We start from the raw sequence: 23,757 nt of genomic DNA on the forward strand, positions 1-23,757 counted from the left end.
TCCTCACGGTAGCTTTTTCCCTATGCCCCTTTTGCATGTTTTTTTTTTTAAGTTTACCTCAGCGGACTCATGTTGTACTTGTCCTTTTGTGCTTGACTTACTTCGCTTAGCATGATTTCCTCCAGTTCTTCCCATGCAGCGATGTGATTCATACATTCATCACTGCTTTTTAGCGATGTGTAGTACTCCATTGTATGTATATACCAGAGTTTTTAAACCAATCATCAATTGATGGAAATTTGGGTTGCTTCCCACTCCTTGCAATTGTGAACTGTGCTTCAATGAACATTGGAGCACAGATGTCTGGTCTTGGTTTGTTTTGTGCCTCTTCTGGGTATATGCCCAGTAGTTGGATGACTGGGTTGTATGGTAACTAGATTTCCATCTGTTTTAGATATCACCAGATTGATTTCCATAGTGGCTGTACATACTTACAGACCCACCAGCAGTGGATGAGAGTTCCTGTCTCCCCACAGCCCCTCCACCATTTGTTGCTTTCTGATTTTTTAAATTGGGCTAGCTTTGAAAGTGTTAGGTGGTACCTCATTGTTGTTTTAATTTGCATTTCTCTTATGGCTAAAGATCAGAAACATTTCCTCATATGTTTGTTGGCCATTCAGATTTCTGCCCCTGTGAAACTTCTGTTCAGGTCCTTTGCCCACCTCTCAAGTGAGCAATTAGTTTTTTTTTCTTTCTTTTCAAAAGCTAGCAGATTATTTTAGATTTTAGGAATAAGGCCTTTGTCTGAATTGTCATTGCTAAAGATGTTTTCCCAGTCCATAGACTCTCATTACTCTCTTGGTGAATTCTTACTATGAACACAGGTGTTTTATCTTCAGTATATCCAATTTGTCAATTTGTGCCTCCTCTGTGTTTGTGTCCTTCCCTATTTCTGATAGCCTATGTATTCTCTGTGCCAAAGTTCTCAAGTTGGTCCTAATTCCCTCACTGATGGCCCTAATAGTTTGGGATTTAACTTCAAGGTCACAGTTCAACACTTTAAATAAATCTATTCATCAGATTTACCTCTTCAGTAAGTTCTTTGCTTTTTTTTTACTCTTGCTTCCGTGAGCACTAGCAAAATGATACCCTAGACACAGTCTATCTTTTTCCCCCCGTTTATCATGGTGTTATCTGTTGATACAGTTGTGAAGATTTTTGTCTTCTTCACTTAGTGGAAACTCATATTGAAAGCATTAGTCTTTGATTTTAATAAGCAGGTATGTCAGACCTTCACTTTCAGCAAAAAAAGGTTGTGTCACACATCACAGGCTATTAATAAGTCATACTTCAACATTTATGCCACATTCTCATTCACATAGCCCCGTTTCTCAGATTCTTTGCTTAGCATGCAGATGAATAATTATAGTTAAAGGATATAATCTTAGTACACATTTTACCTAATTTTAAAGGACCCCATTTTCCCTTGTTCTGTAAGAACAATTGACTCTTAGTCTATGTACAGATTCCACATGAGCACAATCGTGTGATTCCTATTCATCTGAACTTTATCCATAGTTCATTATTACCATTGTACTTAATGAAAAACAAATAGACCTTTCTTACACCTGGTATTCTCTGCTTTCAGCAAATAACCACTGATGTCAATAATGATATCTCTTTTTACACCTTTGTCTAAATCCCACTTGAATTTATGCCGTTTCTGGTCAATGCCACTCTACAATTTTAAATATAGATAAATAGATAGAGATTAGATAGAGATCGATACATATTCAGTAAAATTTAACTTGCATGTGATATAAATGATTTTGTTCAATAATTTCTGGAGTCTTCTAGGCAACCTTTCATTGGAATGGGCACACATGTAAATCACTTGGTAGTGGTGCAGTTAACGGCATGGGGTGGCCATATTTGACCTCTTCTGACTTCCCTATTGCCACAGAGTTAGGTTCAGACATCCCTCTACCTTCCTCTGCCTATTCTGAAACTTGACAGGTGATCAATTATTTAGTATGACCTTCTAGTCATATCTTCATTGGTCTTGATATATTTTTATGTGGATTCTAGCGTCGGTGCTTATGGTTGTGATTCCATTTGGAAAGAAGCTCTCATGTATGGGATTGGAACAGGATGCATCTTTACAGTTTACACTGCTGCAGAGTATTACGTAAGTCCCCATCCTTTGCTCTTCCTGGGAGTGTGGTTGGCGAAGTGATAAGTACTATCCCTCCATCAAAGCCTGCTCTTCCGGGTGACCTCTGTTCCTTGTCTGAGCTTTGGTGGAAGCAAGAGCACATGCTTTGACTTTAGGATATTTTGGCTTCTAGATGGACTCTGTATTTCCTTGCCTCTGCCTGTCCCTTAGATTTGGGACTTAACAGTACGCACAAAAGCATGACATTTACTTAAAGTTTTGTGAATTTCTGTGAGTTGTTAAAGCAAATAACAGAATCCAGGATAGTGAGGGAATGTAATTAAGGGGGAAATGGAGCAGAATAACATTTTGGAAGAATTGGATATTTGGGACATCTTTAATCTCCCATTCCTTGAGGTTAGGCTAGTATGAATATTTATAAGAGAAATGATTGCCACAGACAACAACCATTCCTCCCACAGCACTCCATTCCTAAGCTGGGTTCATAATTCATTGCAACGATCACAACGACCTCTCAAACAATATTCACAGTTAAGGGAAAGGAAGAGCCTCAGTGGCATGATGGTTATGAGGTGGGCTGCGAACCACAAAGTCAGCAGTTTGACACCACCAGCTGCCCTGCTGGAGAAAGATGAGGCTTTCCACTCTCATAAAGAATTCATCTTGGAAACCCACCAAGACCGTTCTCTCATACCCTGTACGGTTGCTGTGAGTCAGAACCATCTGGGTGGCAGTGAGTTTGGTTTGGTTTGGTTTTTCTTTTGGTATAAGAGAAGTTATTGGGTTAGTACCAGTCAGACCATTCCACAGGAAGCATACAATCATTGGTCCACAGTAACACCCCTCCTCAGACACCAACAAAGTCTCTGTCCCGTCTTCAGCCTCTCAGCCACAAGATAGACAAATCTGTCTCCATTTCTCAATCTCTCAACCACATGGTCCCTCGGCCTTCTGGGTCCCTGGGCCCAGAGGTCAGCCTTTTTCTCTACTTTACAGTTTCATAACCTTGACACTGCTTGTCTTTCTCTGTCCCATAGTCTCCATGCCTCTCACAATCTCTGGTGCCTCTGGTCTCAGTCTACACCAAGTCAGTCAGAGATCTGGAACATGATCTTTCCATGTTCCTGGGCCTTCTGTCTGTGTGTCCAATGACTTTTAAATACAATGAAATGGATTTGATGGAGGCGAAATATTTGTCTTTTAGCAAATCCTATCCCCACGCCTGAACAAGGGAAACAAAGACTGTAGCTTAGTGCAGACCCTCTACTAAAGCCCTAAAATCAGATCCCACCCTAAGTCTGTTCATTAATCTAGCACAGAATGCTCTCCTGAGTGAGATTATAACTATAGGCATATCGTTCAGAATAGAGCACATCACATAGGAAGAAGGGCCATGTTATTTGACAACAACTCAAGTTGGTTAGACGCATTGGTCAGGTACAGAACTGTCTTCTAAATTTCTTGGCATCAATGAGTTCTTCATCAGTTGTTGAAAGATTTTGATTGGTATTCCATGAATTATGAGATCCTTGTTTTTTCCTTATGTGAGCGGGTGATGGTCTTTACTACAGTCAACCCCTGGCTTTATTTTGACTTATCATATTGAGCTTTTCCATAGTCTCTTCCCACAGATACAGTCAATTAGATTACTATATATTCAGGTGGTAAATTTCATGCATATAGGTGCCATGTATGTTGCTGAAAAACTGATATCTGCAATGAAGGAATTTTGGTCTTGCAAAATTTTATCATTTGCTCTCCAGCTTTCTTTCTATAATTGAGGGTATATTTTTCAACTACCGTTCCTTTTATTTACAACCTTCATATTCCAATCACCAAAAATCATCAATATATCTTCATTTCATGTTTGAGTAAGTTGTAGAATTCTTCAATTTCTTTATCACCATTTGCTTGATTCATAAATCTGAATAATAGTTATATTAACTAGACATTCATATAGGCATATAGATATTATTCTATCACAGACATCATTGGACTTAAAGTTGTTCTAGAAAGTTTTTCATTAAAAGATACTAGTATTAATTTTGGCAAAGGTATGAAAAAAATAAAAGGGAAGAGTCTAGAAAGAAAATCTTAAATCATATACAGGCTTTAAATTATGCAACTTTATGCTTAGTATTAATTTATGCAACTTTATGCTTAGTTATCATTTTGATGTTTTTCTTTCACCAATACTGCTGTAGCTTCTCAAATCGGAAATCTTTATAGCTAGTGGTAAAGAAGTCACTAGTGATATAATAATGGAAATAATTTTTCTTACATTACGGGTTATAATAGTCAATATTAATGTATGCAATATAGCCTGGACTTCATTGTAGGAAATCCAGTCCATTATTTTTAAACTTCCACATTCTTGTTGATCCATTAATAATTATAAATGTCTTTGTTAGATACCATGCTTAGTGAAAGATGAATCAGACCTTGAACATTTATTACTAATCTGTATCCTTCCCCCTGCCACTTAGAAACCCAGCAATGATTCCGCTGAACTGGCAGATAAGAATGCCTCTTAGACATTCTGGGTTCCTCATGTCTCTGTGTCAGACAAGGAAAGGCGTTACTGTATGGAGTGTTGTGGATTATGCTGATTACAAAGGGAAGACTGGCTTGGTGTTCCACACAAAGATGAAGAAAATGCTGTCCGACATGCAGCATTTTGCTTAGGTCATCTCAGCACCACTCCCATGGCCTATGCGTGACCTCAATGGTAAACCGCAGCAATTCTGAGGTGACTACCGACAGTGTGGGCCCTCCAGGAACAAGGGTTTGTTTGAACCCCGTTAGACAAGCATCCCACGACCCCCTGAGGCACGTGCCGAGGACTAGGGAGTGTAGAATAGGTGGGTCTTCCAAAGGTTGTTCTAAATACCAACTCTAACCAAATGATCAGTCACAGAAATGAGGCTTGTGCTTGCTGTGAGTATACTTTCTTTATTTGTTTACATCAAATATTTTTGTTTAGTCCACTTTTAAAATATAAGATGGGAATGGGGATAATGTGTTTTCAGTTGGCTGTCTGTCAGTTATCTCATGATAGACACACGTATGACTTATGTGTGTCTTTGTTTGGAGATTCTTTATGGTTTAAGGATATGAATACAAGTGTCAAGTTGACAAGGTATGACCTGTTTTAGTTGGGCTGTGTGTCAACTTGGCTGGGCCAGGATTCTCAGATGTTTGGCAGCTGAAGCCTCCCCATGATTGTGATCTAACATGATGTAATCCACTGTGATCAGCCAAGCAATAGTGGAAAGATTAGGGTGGAGGCAAACCTTTACTCAGGTTATTCCCTGATGATGTTTCCTACAGGGTGTGGCATACTTCACACATAATTAGAAGCTGTGGAAAGCTTCTTAATGTCTTGCTGCTCTGGATCTTGCATCTGGAGCCTCCACATGTGGTTGGTTGGCTTTGAGCCAACAGCCTGCTGTGTTGCCAACTAACCTGCAAGCTGTCAGTTGGCCATTTGGCTCTCCATCTAAGCTCAACATTTTGATTCATCTGCCTCTGCCATGGTCTTCCTGCATTGACTTCCTGCTTCCTCATTGGTCTCCCTGATTCCTAGTCTGTCAGTCACAGGAGCTACTCGAGTCAGGAAGTGTCTCCAGCTTAACATCTGACCCACACACCTGAACCAGACTGGACATATCTATTTCTACAACAGGAGCCACGTTTAGGACATCAATTTCTTAAATATATGCAACCTTGAATTTGCTTCTCTAGAGAACTCAGTGATCTTTTAATTGTACTTATGATACACATATGATATTCTTGCATTCTTACAACTCATATCGTCCTCAGCCTATAGTGTCCAATGTGTGAAATTCCCTCCTTAATATGGTTCCTTAAGTCTGGTGGGATATACTCAAGGTCATACCTCAGCTATCCTGGGTTTATTTTAATTCACTTCAGCTTCAATTATGAAGAATTTATAGGTCTACAGTCTGACCCTGGCCTTGTTCTGATGGATGATATTGAGATTCTTCATCTTCTCTTTACACAGATAGTTAATTCCTGTGCATTCCAAATGTCTAGTGAACTCCATGTATATCGTTGTTTGTTACATTGATGAAAATTAAATTTCCAAGAGAAGGTCGTCGGTCTTGCCCACTTCCGTCACATGCTGTGGAGATTGTCCCTACCTCGAAGGCTATGCTGCTCTACTCTTGATCCTTAAAAAAAAAAAACTTTAACCAACTTTTCCTTTCTGGTCACCAGTACTTATCATGCATCCCAATTGATATTTTATCAACTTCAAGTTGTTTATTTTATTAAATATATTTAATTTTGAATTACATATACTTTGGAATCATTGGTTGGTTAGTAGAGGGGATGAAGAGACATATTAACTGGTCTGCTTTTAGTTGTCCAGAGCCATGGTGGTGCACTGGGTTAAGAACTGGGCTATTTCCAGAGGCAAAGATGAAACTCAATCTGCATGTGTTCGTCTAAATGCTCCGCTCTAATCTTTTTTAAACGTATACTTTATAGAATTTCACTTAACTAGCTCACTGCAGTGAGCACACACTCACAACACTCACCTTTAAAGCTTGCATCTCTGGAGGGAGGACGATAACATGTGCAGTATAGTTTCGCTGAGCTAGTCATAGGACAGAATGTAGCTAAAAGTGCAGAGAAAAACCCCACGATATTCTAGTGAAAGATAGTAGTGTGTGTACAGCTTTATTATAAAAGGAGCCAAATAAAGCATTAGAGTGATAGTATATCACTAAAATTATTTTCTTTAACTGTATTAATGCGGCGATAAAATCAGGGAGCCCCTCCACCACCTCCAGTGATACACCTGAATAATCCACGGCTTTGAAGCATATCCCTGTCTGCTCCAGCAAGCACATCCCCGAGAGAAGCTCTCACGGCTTCAGTGAGTAGGAGACTTAAATGAAAACCCATTAACAACTTTAAAACTGGTGATGTCTTTCATCTCAGTAGGGTCTCTATTTCTGACACTTCATGGCATCTCAAACTGGAAGAAAAGAAGCGAGAAAAAAATGAAGTAATGGTAGCACATTAAGTGGCACAAAAGGTGCAGCCTCTTACGACTTCTGAGCAAAATGTCTCCCATCTGACATTGCTATCAATCAGACGCCAGCAGATTTGCTGGTGCACAATCTGAAGACTGTTGTTCTTTGGGAATTACATGCAGGGAGAGCTTGGAGACTCTCAGCTGATAGACTTGGAATCAGTCAAACATTAGATAAAATCTCAGCCACTGTTGAGCAGCTTTAAGCATGTTTATGTTTCTGAGTCTCAATGTCATACATGGTTGGGTTATAATAATTATAATATGAACTTCATTCGACTAAATGAATAAATATCATATAATTTTTTAATTAACTGGGATTAACACATCTGTCAAATCATTCACAGTTCAATCACAACCAGCAGAATTATGCATTTGCTACCACAGTTTCCAAACTTTACGTTTCTACATGCACCCCTTGACCTCATCACCCCTTCACCTTATCACCATCACCTCTAATAAGCTCTTGACAAGTCTGAACAGTGATTACTTCTTCTGAATGATATTTAGTGAAGTCTACCTTCTATCTGTAGAAGTGTAGGTATGTGGGTTCATAACTGTTAAGAACATAAAATAAAAACCTGTTTAATAGAATTAGCTGATACAGTAGCTGTAACATTGGGCTCAATTCAGCAAGAACAGACAGGGTTTTTTTTTGTTCGGTTATAGATAGGAGTTACTATGAGTCAGAAGAACACTAATTTTTCCTAAAATTATTAAATAGATTAAATATTATAAAATTATAAATATAAAATGTACAAAATTATAATTTTATAATATCAAAAATTATAAAATTTCATAGATAAAGACTAAAAGTGTTGGTGAAAATATTAAATATACAAGGAACAACCTAAAGAATGCACAAACCGATCTAGGAGAAGATACCACTTACCAATACTCCTGAGCAACAAACATTACTTCATCTCAGGTACTTTGACCATGATATCAGGAGGGACTAGTCCTTGTAGATGTGTATCATGCTTAGCAACATGGAAGGAGATTGAAAAATAAAAACATGCTCAATAGGATAAACTGATACAGTAGCTGCAACAATAAACTCAAAGACAATGATTATAAAGACGGGGCAGGTCTAGACAAGGTTTTGTTCTGTTGCATATTGGAGTCACTATGAGTCAAAGGTGATTCAGTGGCACCTAACAACAACAACAGAATAAAGCTGTGCACACTCAAAGTAGAGCATGGATTTTCAGACTCTATCACAGCAGCGTTTTCAGTCGTGTTACATGTGTATGTGTCAGAGCATGTTGGGAGGTATTTAAAATATTTTTAAAAATTCTTTCCTAGATATTATGTTCTTTTATAAAGATCCACTGAAGTCTTGTACAACAGATTTACCCAAAGAAATACATCTTTTCATCTCTTGACTGCTGCTTCCATGAGCACTGATTGTGGAGGCAAGCAAGACAAAATCCTTGACAGCTTCAAACTTTTCTCCATTTATCATGATGTTACCTATTGGTCCAGTTGTGAGGAGTTGGGTCTTGAATTGTAATTCATACTGAAGGATTCTTTGTCATCATACTTGATCATCATTAGCAAATGCTTCAAGTCCTCCTCACTTTCTTCATGGATGCTTGTGCTAGCTGTATATAGCAGATTGTTAACAAGTTTTCCTCCAAGCCTGTTATTACATTATTCTTCATATTATACACTTTCTCTGATTATATGATGACCATACAGATTGAATAAGTGTGGTGAGAAGATACAACCCTGTCATACACCTTTCCTGATTATAACCATGCACCATCATTCCTTTGCTCGGTTTCCACACAGCATTAGCACAGTGAAGGGTTTGGCATTCCCACTCTTCTCAATTCTAAAAGTGAAAGTTATATTACTTAAGACTACCTAGAGTAGTAGCACTTTTGTGTTGTGCCACTGAGTTGGTTCTACATCATTGTGATTATATGTGACAGAACTGAACTGAGTTAGAGGAAACCTGTAAGCTTCATGGCAGCAGAACCTCAGCTCTTTTATCCCAAGGAGCAACTGATGAGTTAAAATCTCTGACCGTTAAGTTAGCAGCCGATAGCTTAGCCATGTGGCAACAGGGCTCAGTCTTGTTGAGCTTGTTATAAATCTATTCCATTTCTGTGTTTTTTTTATACCTCATGTTGTAAATGAAAGGAAAGTACACAGAGCAGATGATCAGTAGTCACTTTCTGCTCTGGAATTCCTAACTCACTGAAGTTATCCCTCTTGATGGTGCCCCATTCATTCTGATGCTTTATTTGGCTTTTATTTCTTTATTTTTCTGATTATTCCTCTAACAGAATAATATTGAAAGATTTTTATCCAAGCACAATAATTTGGCCTTTCATTGATTAGATTATACTCATGTCCTTTCAATATGCCCTTTCAATATATTGGCTTGTTTTGCAATCATAGTATTAATCATCTGATTTCTTTTGTTGTTTTGTAGTTTCTAAGCTTCAGATTGTTATTATAAGGTTTTCTTGAAATCTTCATATTTTCCTTAATTTTATCTACAATTTTGTCACATTTTCTCTCAAGTCATTGTAAATATCTAAATACCATTCTATGAAACTTCTTATCAGGTTGTTCTAAAGCCATTTCTCCCAGAGAGTCTTTGGGCTCTGGATTTTGATCACTTGTTTGAGTTTCTCTTTCTTGTATCTTCTTGTGCAATGTAATAGTCGGTTGTTTCCAGAACATTCTGATGTTATTGTATTAGTATTTAATTGATGATTTTACCCATATATTGGTGTGTTATTCACTACTATTTCCTTTACGGTAGTATAGAGAATGTGTTGCACGTGCCCCTCTTTGTCCCCGGTGTAGCACAGTTGAGGATTGTGTTGCCCAGTGTTCAGTGCGGTCTATCAATGGTCAGACGATATGGAATCTGGCTGTGGCACTAATCCAGTAAGTGGAGCATGCAGCCCAGGCAGGGCAAACGTGGCCAGACCAGGTAGCAACCATTACTCTCTCCCATTCACAGGATAAGAAAGAAAAAGGGAAAAATCGCAATAAAACAAAAAGACAGGAGAAAACAGGAAAAACAATCTAAAAGCAAAGTAACTTGATAACTAAAGACAAAAAATAAGCAAATAAAATGTAAAAAAAGAAAAGTGGGGGAAAAAAAGAAAATGATTAGGGCAAAGAATGTACAGATGTGCTTTATACAATTGATGTATGTATATGTATGGACTGTGATAAGAGTTGTATGAGCCCCTAATAAATTGTTTAAAAAAATAAGCAAACTTAGAGAGGGGGAAAGAAGTTAGGGGGCTTCTTTGTGGAAGGAACTCTTGGGTGCAGAGGCCAATTGGAGGAAGTGTATCTGACTATGGAAAGAACTCTTGCCCACCAGGGGTGGCCACGGACCCAGCACTGCATTTTCTGCTGGTCTGATTAGATATAATTTACATACCTCTACACCAAATGGTGACCCACTAGGAGCCCAATCCATAAGACCCAGCTCTTACTTCAGGCAAATCCTGGGCAGAGGATGGGATCAGTCATGGCTATACGTAGGGGTGGTTGAAGAGAACGGGCCACATTTCTGGGCACCAGACAGTGTGGGGAATAAGGGGGAAATGTCATTTTTATTTGTTTGCTAGCCACCAACATGTGGTCACTGTCTCCATTGAGGCTGCTTAGAAAAGTTCAAGTTGGCAACGCCAAGCAGGTCAGCCTATAATCCACCAGTGCCTCCTCTCATATTGATTTTGTCCAACTTCTTCTATTCAGTACATCTTGTCCTAGTCAATCCATATCTCTATCCTTTCCTTTGAAGGTCAGCGATCCATAATCCAGATTCCTACTATGTATTCTGGAAGCTGTCTGACATTGTACTAAGCCACTGAAACCAACTTTGGGATCATTATGAAATGGTCCTGTCTTCAGAATGCATTGGGCTTATGGACATGTTTTAACAATTAATCTAGAAACAGGATCTGCTACACGGTCGCCACTTATCCTGGATCTTGGCCACGTGGGAATGGACTGCAGTTTGCACCAACAAATGGCTTGAGTCCTTGGTTTGTCACCCTACATAATAGTGTCTCTTTGTCCTCCTGTATAAGCTGCGTACGTATTCTTCCTCCTCCTCCTCCTCCTCTTTCTTCTTCTTCATATCATTTTCTCCAGGATCAATCCCAATAAATCAAAGTTGCAGAACATAACTCTGGGTCATTTCTTTGGTCTCTCACGCTTTAATGTGAGAACAGCTTTGTCCTTACTGGGGATTTCCTCAGACATAGGGCTGTCATCTATATCTAGTTTTATTTTGTTTTTTTTCCTCTGGCTTCCAATATCTTGTTGCAAATGTTCTGTACTAGGTGTCTTCCTAATTTTCCATCTTGCTGGGTATTTCATAAATTAACACATTTTCATGGAAAAAATGAAAATCATTTTGGAAACCCCTTTTAAAATAATTCTGAGAAAAAAATTATGCTTCTTAGATTTTTATGGTACTTTTCCATTTTCATGTATAAAATCAGAAAATATAGTTCATAATCTTATTTTAAAGCACCTCATTCAGCAGGTAAAGTTAAGGGACTTAAAATACTGAGCTATGGAACTTATGGTGGGTGGGTGTGTGTGGATTGTGTTGCTCTCAGGAACAGTGATGATATTCAGTGTCAGGAATCACTTCTGAAGAGTAGGACAATCAAATTCTCAGGGGTTTCACAACTGGATAATTGTTAATGTTACTTAAAATTGTGACTCAAAACCGCTAATGTTGCTACAGTATGACATAAAGAAGATAGCAATATGTCAGGAAAAGGACAGGAAAGAAATTAAAGGCCAAAGGAGAGTCAAAAGAGACTGAAACTTTCTTTTCAGATGTGAGAAGCTAACGCAAATGAAAGAGATGATGTAAGAGAGCTGAATAGAGGATGTCAAATGTTAGCTGAAGAAGACAACATGAAGCATTGTACTGAAATGTACAAAGATCTTGATTTAAAAAAACAAACAAAAAGAAAGAACATTTTCAGCATATCTAAAGGAATGTCTCAAGCCATCGGTTGCATTACTGAAGAATTTCATAGGCTAAATATTGAACAATGCAGAAAGCATCAAAAGAAGATGGAAAGAATACACAGACTCACTGTACCAAAAACAATTGATTTTGTTCCACTATTTCAAGAGATAGCATATGCTCAAAATCCATGCTATTGAAGGAAGAAGTCCCCAGTGCCCCGAAGACATCAATGAAGAGCAAGGCTCCAGAAATGTATAAAGTGTCAATGGAAATATTCCAACCAGCCCTGGAAGTAGTCATTTGTACATGCCAAGAAGTTTTTTTAACAGTTTTCTTGCTAACTGGCTGAAAGAGATCCATTTTTTGTTGATAAAAATTAGACTCGTCTTCAGTGCAGATTGAAGCTCAGCGTAAAGAAAATAAAAATCCTCACTATTGGAGTAAAAAAATATATCATGATAAATGGAGAAATGATTGAGGTTGTCAGAGATTTAATTTTGCTTGGGTCCACAATAAATCATCATGGAAGCAGCAGTTGAGAAATTGAATCATTTACTGCATTGGACAAATGCTGTGCAAGACCTATTTAGAGAACTGAAGACAACTACCGTATATACTCGTGTATAAGACAAGTTTTTCAGCACAAAAAAATGTGCTGAAAAACTGGGTTTAGGCTTATACACAGGTCAGTGGTACCCCAGCAATGTGTAACATCTCGCTGGAGCCCCTGAGGTAACGGAACAAGCAAGCACTCATTATCTCATCTCCCGGGTGATTGCCATTTCTCCACTGTTCATTCAAAACCCCGTTGACACTGCAGGGCTTTGAATGTTTGTTTACTCACCTCTAACCAATCAGAGTCATCCTATGACGTGTATCTTTGAATAAGCATTTTAAAGACCGTGTGCGAAGGATGTGGCATGAATGGATGTCATCTGGTCAAGCCCGACTAACAAAAGGAGGAAATCTCATGAAGCCTGACATAGAGTTAATAGCAAAGTGGGTTCGAGATGCTTGGGAAGATATTCCAGAAGACATGGTGCGATGTGCCTTCCAGAAATGTAGTATTAGTAATGCTATGGACGGCAATGAAGACTGCGCTTTGTATGAAAATGACAGCAGTGATGGTGATGGCGATCTCAGTGAGGACAGCGTCTATGATGACCTCACACCAGCTGAAGCTCTGCATTGGGATATGGATGATGATGAGGAATCCAGTTTTGAAGGATGTTAACTCTAAATTTTAGCGTGGTTGCTGATTGAGCTCAGGGAATAGTATTCTTAAGGTATCATTGTTGATACCTTATTGTTTTTTCTGAACATATTTTCCACTTACTGTGCTGGTTTATTAATGTTAAATGACTTGTCCTTTTATTTATGTTTTTTTATTTAAAATAAATATTTAAATACATTACCCCACTGATGTTTCAATTTTTAGTAATTTTATTTTCATTTGCTTTGATTATTGAAACTTACCAATACCTTCTGCATTTTCTACCCCAAGCTTATACTCGAGTCAATCAGTTTTTCTGGTTTCCCAGGTGATAATTAGGTACCTCACCTTATATTCGGGTTGACTAATAGTCGAGTATATACTGTAATGTCGCTTTAAGGACTAAGGTGTGCCTGACCCACGCCCATGGTATTGTCCACAGCTACAGATGCAGGTGACAGCTGGACAATGAATATGGAAGATTTCAGAAGATGTCATGCATTTGACCTGTGCTTGGCAGAGACTATTGAAATTGCTCTGGTCTGCCAGAAGAACCAATAATTGTGTCCTGGAAAAAGGTACAGCCAGAATGATTCTTGGAAGCAAGAATGAGGAGACTTCATGAAAGATTAGTCCCCATTAAAGAACATCATGCAAGACACAGAGTCCATAAGGAAGAGGTTGGTCCTCGAGAAGAGTAAGTGGTACAGTGGCTTCAGCGGTGGGCGCAGTCATAGCAATCCTTGTGGGGATGGCACAGGACTGCAGTGTTTGTTCCGTTGTGCAGAGGGTCATGATGAACGGGAACCAACTGGATAACACCCAACAGCAATGTTGCTGTGATATTTGTGGAATGGCCTCACTCTGTAGGCTTCTACAGTATCTAAAAATTTTCAATGGAGGTGCTAATTATTTAAATCCATTGGTGAACAGGATAGTTTTAAAATGTCATAATTACTAGTGAGAAAATGCAAAACACTCCCCCGTTTCCTTTCCTCCCTGTTTAAAATTACTAGCCATTTGGAAACTTCCTCACCAACCTTACTACACTGATAAAGAGACAGGGGCAGACACGGCGCGGAGGAAATCGGGAATGACCTGGAGTCCATGTTTATTGCTTTAGATATAAAATCATGCTGCCAGGCTTCTTTTGCTTCTTGGCAGTTTGTTATTATTATTTCACAGATCTCTGCAGAAAATAAAACTAACGGACAAAAAATACAAACACCTAACTATGAGGTATTCAATCAATAGATTTATTGGCAAGAATTGTATTTTTTTTTACATTTTATTAGGGGCTCATACAACTCTTATCACAATCCATACATATATATACATCATGTATACATTCTTTGCCCTAATCATTTTCCAAGCATTTGCTCTCCACTTAAGCCCTTTGCATCAGGTCATCTTTTATTTTCCCCTACCTCCCTGCTCCCTGCTCCCTCATGAGCCCTTGATAATTTATAGATTGTTATTTTGTCATATCTTACCCCATCCGGAGTCTCCCTTCACCCCCTTCTCTGCTGTCCATCTCCCAGGGAGGAGGTCACATGTAGATCCTTGTAATCGGTTCCCCCTTTCCAACCCACTCACCCTCTACTCTTTATTGTGCTAAGGTGATGCTGAGGAGAATGGGAGATTTGGGGGGAAATAGACTCTTGTATATGATTGATCTGCTTGCGTGATAATATAAGGCTGTGTGACAATTGTGCTGGACCAGTAGCAGCCAAATTTGAATGCACTATTTTAGCGTTTTGGAGTAATTATCACTGTGAAACTTTCACAAGTGCACCTGATTTCCACAGGTAATTAAGGTGACCCAGTTATGTCGGCATGAGGCTTAGTCTGTGAATAATGCAGGCCCAGGGGAGCCTAACAGGTCACTAACTGCAATCAATCTGACTGATGGAGAAGAGAGAGTCCTGTGGGTGATATTTGCCTCTAGTATTATAAGGCTATTTTAAAGATACCTTATTTCATCAGTGATATTCTAAGAACATAGAACATCATTTCCCTTGAAACTCCTTTTGTCACGTTTCAGGCTTGTTTTAAAATATGTAGTGTTGAACATGGTAAATCCCTATCATTAGTCATAAAAGGAAATTAGATGTATTTCCTAAAGTGAACCATCAATCTTTTCGATTCTCAAAGTATGTTTAGTTAAAGAATTGTTTCTGCATGCATATGATTAACAGATGCTCTTACTCTTGAGGTTACTCTTGCTGGTACTCTTGAGGTTGTGAAATACTGTGCATCACCACAGCCTTGCAAATGCTGGGCCATAGAAAAGTTTAGATTGCCCCAAGCTCTCCTCTTTCCGAACGACACAACTTCACCATGAGTCGGAGGAGACTGGGTAGGCAACTAGCAACAGAAGCAGACCTGTGCCCCTGCCTGCCATAGACACACAGAGCCAATCTCCTGGCAGCTGGCTGATCTGACTGAAGGAGGTGGAGAACCTTGTTTCAAGTGCCAGCACACAAATTGTAGCTTCTGTATTTCTCCACCCCTTCCCACAACCTTGAAGTTCCTTGCAGAAAATCAATATATCTGACAGAGCACACCAAGAACATAACCTCGCTCGATCTATAAAGGTCATTAGCAAGTGTATTTAAAGCATACCTCAGGATAATTAACAGATGATAATTTTTTAGAACAGCTACATCAAAAGGAAACTGAAATATAAAATACTTTAAATGTATAAAAGTAGGCTTAAATCCATATTCCATCCCATCCCAATATAATGGCTTTACAATTGGGAAGATGTGGATGTAATGGCTCACATTTTACTTACAAATGAATTTTTCATCTCTGATTCCCAGAAATTCTTACACATCAGGCTTCCCTTCTTCAATGGTGTTGTCTGTGCTTTTAGAATCTCAAATTCTAATGGCTCAAACTGAATCATAGTCAAAAGAAAAATAACAGCTACTAAATATGTAAAGCACTTGGATTTGCTCTTGAATCATTGTTTCATGAAATAATGACTTATTGTTGCGCTGTAACGAGGGATAATACTTGGACGGGAGCTCTCGATGCTTCAGGGTGAATGCCACCTGCATTTTTCCGGGAGTCCCTAATAAGTGACACACTTGTGACATTACATTGGAGGTGAAGCAGACTACTCCACCAGATTTGATTCACATGGGCAATCCCCAGTGGCAAAACATCTGATTAACTAGCAAAGCCACTGTCGTTAACAGCTGTATCATTGGAAGCTAGGAAGTATTCAGCCTATTTAGTAACTGAATGTATTATCATAATCATTCCCTCTCTGGCTCCTATTCAAAAAATATTAACCACTATCAAAATAAATGGCTATTAAAATGGTTAGGCATGAATGAAACTGTATATGTATAATTAATATTAAATTCTATACGCCATATGTTCTATTTCCCTTCAATAAAGCCTATTTTAATGGTACCTGGCAGTAACTTCAAGACAGGGTTTGATGACATTAGTCTAAATAAAGTATATTCTTAATCATATGAGTACATCTGTTTATATTTAGATGACCCGTTGTAGTTTTAGTAGGTTTGCATTTTAATTTCTTGCACCTATTTTAATGAGATAATTCTCTATCTCATATTTTAAGACATTAATTGAAAACACAAAATGCTTACATGATTGCAAAATATCTTTTGATGAAAAATTACCATTGATTTTATGACTGAAAACAAACTATATAACTATCAAAGAGAGGAAGTAGCCAACCATACATGTGATGCTTGTACATCAGGACAACCTCCTAGTGTACTACGCAAAACAGTGCTAAACTCTGTTATGTGATTATTTGCCTTTATGTAAAGAAGGAATATAATTCACCCGTTTCCTTAAGAAAATTATTTCAAGCTTCAATTAAGCAAGCAATCCATTTTTATTTTAATATGATGAGTTCAAATATTTTCTGTCATAATTTGCCCATTCCCATAGTTTGTCTGCCACCAAATTTTAATTTTCCCATTCACCTGCATACCACTCCATTATCTTCTTGAACAAAATTTCCCTTTAGAACTTTTTGATAAGATTCCAATTGTGCTTTAGTTTTTCCTGACAGCACACATAGAAATGGAAACATAAAACAGATATTTACTAGATTATATAGTCCATTTATTTCAGCTACATAAAATAACATAATGAAACTTTGAGATTTTCCATAGACTCTCTAAGTCTCATGGCTATGTGAATGGAAGTTACATGGGGACAGAATTGAAAATGCCTAATAATCAGAGATTTATGCAAAATAAAATAAAAGAATTTAAATATGTAGCGCAAGTTGAAATAATAACCCTAGCAGTAAATGCTGTCTAAAAAGAAAAGATGCTATAAAAACTGAATATGAAAACTTAATACGAAGATACAGAATTAATTCACTTGAATGCCATCCATATAGAACACAAACAGGTAAACATTAAGCTAGTGACCAGTTATGAGGCTTCACAAAGAAATAATTCATTTATTTTTGACTCTTTCAAAGCATAACTTTTAACATCTTAGCCATCACGTTTGCATTTATACACGTTATAATTTTCTCAACTTCAGGCTTTTAAAAAGGAATTGTAGAAAATGAAGCCATTTTATGGTAAAGTGCTTTAAAAGTGGCAAAATTGGTGTGGTATTAGCAATTAGTAAAAGCCATCACAATTCAATGAATTTTATAGTTATTTTATTGTCTGCTTTTACAGGGAAAGTGTTCTACTGGTTACATGTACAGGATGCTTGCTCTCCGATACTGTTCAGAGACTCTCCAAAGGACAGACTAATTACTGGTTGTTAATATTAAGAATCCTCTTGGGGCAGAAAAATAGGACTTCAATTTACAGTAATAATTTTGAGATGGAGTTATTCCAGCAGTAAATTGTACCAGCTGCTCAAAGTGTGATGACACCCATGAATATAAAATAAATACAGTTATATCTCCCGATAGCTCTTGAGACCCTTGCCAAGAAGAGTAAAATATTTAGTGTACTTTATGAAATTATAAAGTAAGATTTAAACCTTATGTTTGCACTGAGGTTTAGGGTTACACAGAGCTCTCAGATATGTCACAAATGCATTTTTTTTACAATTGAACAGTTCTGTGTTTAGCATCCATTGCTTTCTTTGCTGAATATAATGAATAAAATATTTCTTATTTTGAATTGCCAATCCCCAAATTATGCCTAAACACATTTTTGTCTCCAACTAGTTTATATCAAAGTAGTTTATATTTCCTGATCAGTTCAATGATCTTACCAGCACCCAATTGCAATCTTGGCAGAATTCTGTGCTTCCGTTAGCTAAAGGATTTTCAGTTGCCTAGACATCTGTTTCTACAAAAATAAAACCAGGAACATGGGGAAGAAGAGCGCGAGTTACTTGGTACCAACGTAATACGCATGCTGCCAACTCTCCACCCTGGATTAAAAGCTTCCCGATATGACCTCACCACTCGTCAGTGGGGTCAGAAGGCTGTCTCTCCATGGCTGGGGTGCGCTCTACATGCAGTCTGCTCACTCAAGTGTAGAATGGCTTCCCTACCGGAGAGAAGGAGCAACATCATTTCACAACTTGCGTCAACGTGTCCTCTATCACCACAGTTAGAAGTAGATAGCGATAATTTTAGAAGATTGTTTTTAAATGCTCTCTCTCTCTCATTCTTGAACTCAGATGTATTGGTCATTGAGGTTGATTTTCCTGAATTTTTGTTATATCTCTTTTGTCAGTAAATGCTCCCCATTTTTAAAAGAACTGATATTTCTAGTTCTTTCTCATATTTGACTATTTTAAATTTCAGCAAAATTAATTTTATAAAAATCAGTTTTTCCCTCATATGCATTAAGAATATTCTTACACTTTTTTCTTGTTTCCTATAGCTGATAAGTGTTGACCTAAAATTTATGCTATATTGTACTTGAATAGTATACTATATCAATAATACTATAACCAAATGTTGACACTGAAATTTATACTTGAAATTGGGCTTTTAAATCACTACCAATATAAGAAAAAATAATTGAAAATTTCTTACAAGAATTTTTAATTTACGTTGATCTCAATGAAAGAACAATTTATACAAACAACCAAGTTCTCACAGATTTTGTCCATTCCTGAGGGAAACTAAAACATTGCCATATACTTAGAAAACAAATGTCACTCGATACATTTTGTTTATATCTGATGCACATATTTCATCATCATTGCATTATTTTCTTATATTTTTGTATAAGGTCTTCTTTTTCCCCCTTTCTAACTACTTCTACTCATATATCTATAATCTTTTATATTCTACTATAGCTCATAAATGCTTCCAAGGCATAGATACATGTGCCCATGACATCATTTGACCAACTGTCCTCATCTAGTAGTCTCCACAGTTGCAGAGGAAGCAAAGATGGACCATGAAGTCAAACAGTGAACGTGTTCCAATGGGAATAGGAGTGAAGCTGATTCCCTTAATCCCCTAGCTTGTTTCTAGTATATAAGCTCCCCTGTCCTTCAGTCAAATGTGCCTTACCGTGATCCCATGGGGCAGGTAGAACTGCCCGTGTGGCTTTCCAACCCAAAAGCCCTCTCTGCGGGTGAGGAATCGAACTTGCTCACAGGGAAAAGCTACAAGTCTCCCAACCGCTGACATTGTGGCTAGAAGCGCAAGGCACACCCACTCTCCCACCAGGTCATAGTGTATCTCCTATTGACTTGTTCAGGCATTGCTATACCTATGTTAACTTATGTGTGTGTTTTGTTTTAGGGAACCTTGTCTCTAACTGCACTCTTTCACTGCATACTTTCCAATTAAAAATTCTAATTTATTCCTCCTACGGCCACTTGTGCTTGAGAGAAAGTTTAGTGTCTTTTCTTAGCTACTGATCATCAGACTTGGAAGGAAGGTTCATAAAAGCTCAATGTAAGACTATGATTCTATCTCACCTGGATTTAGAGAACATCTCAAGAACATAGTTGACAGGACTTAGCTGTCCATTTGTCACAGGTGGTAGAAACAAGGAGGAAGGACCAGGAACACTACTGAAAGTAGACCTGATGAGCTGTGGGAAAACATCCAGAATATCTGACAGGAAGAAAGCAAAGGTAATTTAAAATATGGGAAAGAAAATAAAAATCAAAGTTGAGTACAGATATGCTTTATACAATTGATGTATGTATATGTATGGACTGAGATAAGAGTTGTATGAGCCCCTAATAAATTGTTTTAAAAAAATCAAAGTTGATGTCAGAAGTGACTCTGAAACGTGCTCTTGAGTGTAGAGTAGCTAATGCAAAGGGAAGACATGATGAAGTTAAAGAAAGGAGCTGAGCAGAGCATTTCAAAGGGCAACTAGAGAAGACTCAACAAAGTATCATAACGGATTGTGCAGCGACCTTGCCTGAGAAAACAAAAGGAAGCACGTGTTCAGTACAGCATGAGCTGAACAAACTAAAGAGAAGGTTTCAAGCTTCCGTTTGAAATGGTGAAAGATTCCTTGGCAAAATACGTCATGCTCTAAGAAGCAGCAAATGAATATAGAAGGAACACACAGAGCTACTATACAAAAAAGAACGAGTTGACATCCTACCATTTCTAGAAGTTCTAGACAGTCACTGAGAAGTGGCTCAAAGTATCAAGCTGCTTCGCTGGTCCCTCTCACGAGGAAGATTTCAGATGAAGGCACAGACCTGATCTAAGCCAGAAGAAAGAATTGAAAGCAAAGGTAAGTTTATAGATGATGTTTGGAGGGGAAAGTCCAAATGGCCATTAGCTAGTCTAAAAGGCCTCGTAGAAGGTCGAGTGGAATCTGTTATTCTGCTAATGGTAGAAAGCCATCGTTGGCTGGCTATCAGGCAGATCTTCCACTATTGGCTGGTTCTCTGCAATATAACTCCTCTCTCCAGTTATGTGTAGCCTCTGTTAGTCTGAGTACTTTAGAGAAACAAAACCAAAGAAACTCATATATAAGAGTTTTATATAATGGTTAAGTGCACATCAAGAAAACATTGCAATCCAGTGCTTCCCAAGCCCACAAGTCCAACATTAACCCATTAACCCATATGTCCAACATCAATCCACAAATTCCTCCTCCATCTCACAAAACGGACGCAACGATGCTGAGTGCAGGAGGAAAGTTGAGTCAGTGAATGTGTAAACATCCCAACGCTGGCAGGGGTCTCCACACAGCTGCTCCAGCACCCAGGGCTGCATCGGGATAGGTCCATGTGGCTTCTCCTCAGGGATCTCTATCAGGAAGTAAGCCTTGCCAGCTTAAGCAGGGAACTGGCTAAGGCAGCTGCACCCTGGTCCAACCATCAGAAAGCAAGAGACCAGAGAACTAGAAAGGTGAGGCTCACTGAGCCATTTATCCCTCTGTCGTTCAATTAACCCCACATGTATTCACCGGCCAGGTTGGCACAATAAACTACCTACCTGAAGGCCTGCACCCCTGCACTCCAATCTTAAGGCTGTGCCCTTGTCTCCAGACCCCACACTCAAGACTCTTGCAGCCATTATGGAGGTAGTGTTATTAGATAGACAACTGATTGCAAAGGGAGATGAGAAGATGGTGATAGGCATCTGACAGAAAGTGTAACACAGAAGAGATGTGGACACATTTCCTTAGCAATGGAAGAGGGCAGAGATTGCTAAAAGGCTGGGAGGAGATGCCCTGTTCACACTTCCCCTACAATGACTGAACAGACGCTTGGGGTTTGGGTCTGAGATAAGAGCACAGTACCAAGTTTGGGGTCCCCGAGTGCTGAGATTCACGTATCTGGAAAGAGGATGTACACTACAGAGGACCAGCCAATAGCAGACGACCCAATAGAGAGCCAACCTATGGTGGAAGGTCCGCCATTAGCACAATATAATGCCCGGCTCTGTGTTTTCCCAGGCCTTTCACACTAGCTCAGGGTCCTTTAGACTTCCAAAACACCCCTTCAATAAATTCACTCTTGTTGTTTAAACCTTTTCTTGGATTTTAGTCTGACTTTTGTTTCTGGCCTGAAATCATTCTTGCAATTGGGACAAGAACCTAGGAGTGGAGAGACTTGAAACTTTCCCAGTAATAGTGTGAAAATCCCATCTTTCTCCGCCCTGTCAATTCACTCTCTGTGGTCTCTGCCCTTGATACGGAAATGGGTCCCCATCTCTCCTTTGTGTTAAGATGCTTACCATTGTCACCCACTTCGCCCTTGCCAATTTTGATAACAACATGATTAAGAAGCAATGATTGGGAAAAGTCCAAGTTGCCCTGAAGGCATTAGGACAAACGAAGTTTCAAGAATTGACCAATACTAATTGAAATATTTGAACAAGCTAGTGAAACCCTGGACACACGAACCTCTGTCAGGGAATCTGAAAAATAGCTATTAGGCCAACCGCTTGGGAAAGATCCACATTTGTACCCATTCCAAAAATAGACAATCTAACTGAACATGCAAAGTATAAAAATATTATCGTAGATATCCTATGCAAGGAAACGTTTGCAGAAAATCATTTAACAACATTTACTGCAGTACATCAAGGAGCTGCCAGCTATACAAGCAGGATTTAAAAAGTACGTGGCACAAGGGGTATCACTGCTGATGCCAGACAGACCTTGGCTGAAAGCAGAGATTCTCAGCAATGTTTGCATGTAGTTTACAGGCTATGCAGAGACATGCGATTCTCTGGATCCCAACCCATTATGGATGCCATTAAGAAGAACTCAAATTCTAGAATACACTGATACCTCGGTGTGTAACTAAATCGTGTTCAAACACCAACAAATTTAAGAATTGAACATATTTATTCAATAAGAAATCATCAAAAACCAAATAATTGATTCTTTGGTTCCAAAATTAAACTTAAGACTTCATTTTTTTCCAGGACTTTAGACCATAGAGACCTTTAGTCTTCTCTCATATCAGCACCTCAAATATGTTATCACCATAGAGTTGTTTCTGACTTATCCAAATCCACAGTCACTTTTCAACCTTTTTGATGGTCTGGCTTCTTCGTTTCATGAGTAATGATTTCACACCTTTTGCTACATTAGTCATTTTAATCACAGTTTGTTTTTTGTTTGTTTTTAATGTTGTTAATGTTGACTTAGCCATGTTGTATTCAGCCACCAAATCAGAAAAGCAGCTACCTGAGTCAGATTCACAAAGACTTCTGTCTTTAACCTGATCACTGTTCTCAGAGTTTCCCTCTTAGCCTTTCTGCTGGAATTACCAACTTCCTTTAGAACCATGGTTATGAAATTTTATGCAAATAAAGTGCAAAAAAACACAATGATGAACGTTTTCACTCACTACACACGAGCACGATATGTGGTCTGAGCAACAGTAATGTCTAGATTAAGAATCACTCCTTTGTGTCTGTGGCAAGATGTTGGAATTTTGGTTCCACTCTAGAGCCAAGTTACAAACACCACACA

This window comes from Tenrec ecaudatus, chromosome 13 (assembly GCF_050624435.1).
Source record: "Tenrec ecaudatus isolate mTenEca1 chromosome 13, mTenEca1.hap1, whole genome shotgun sequence".
Taxonomy (NCBI): domain Eukaryota; kingdom Metazoa; phylum Chordata; class Mammalia; order Afrosoricida; family Tenrecidae; genus Tenrec; species Tenrec ecaudatus.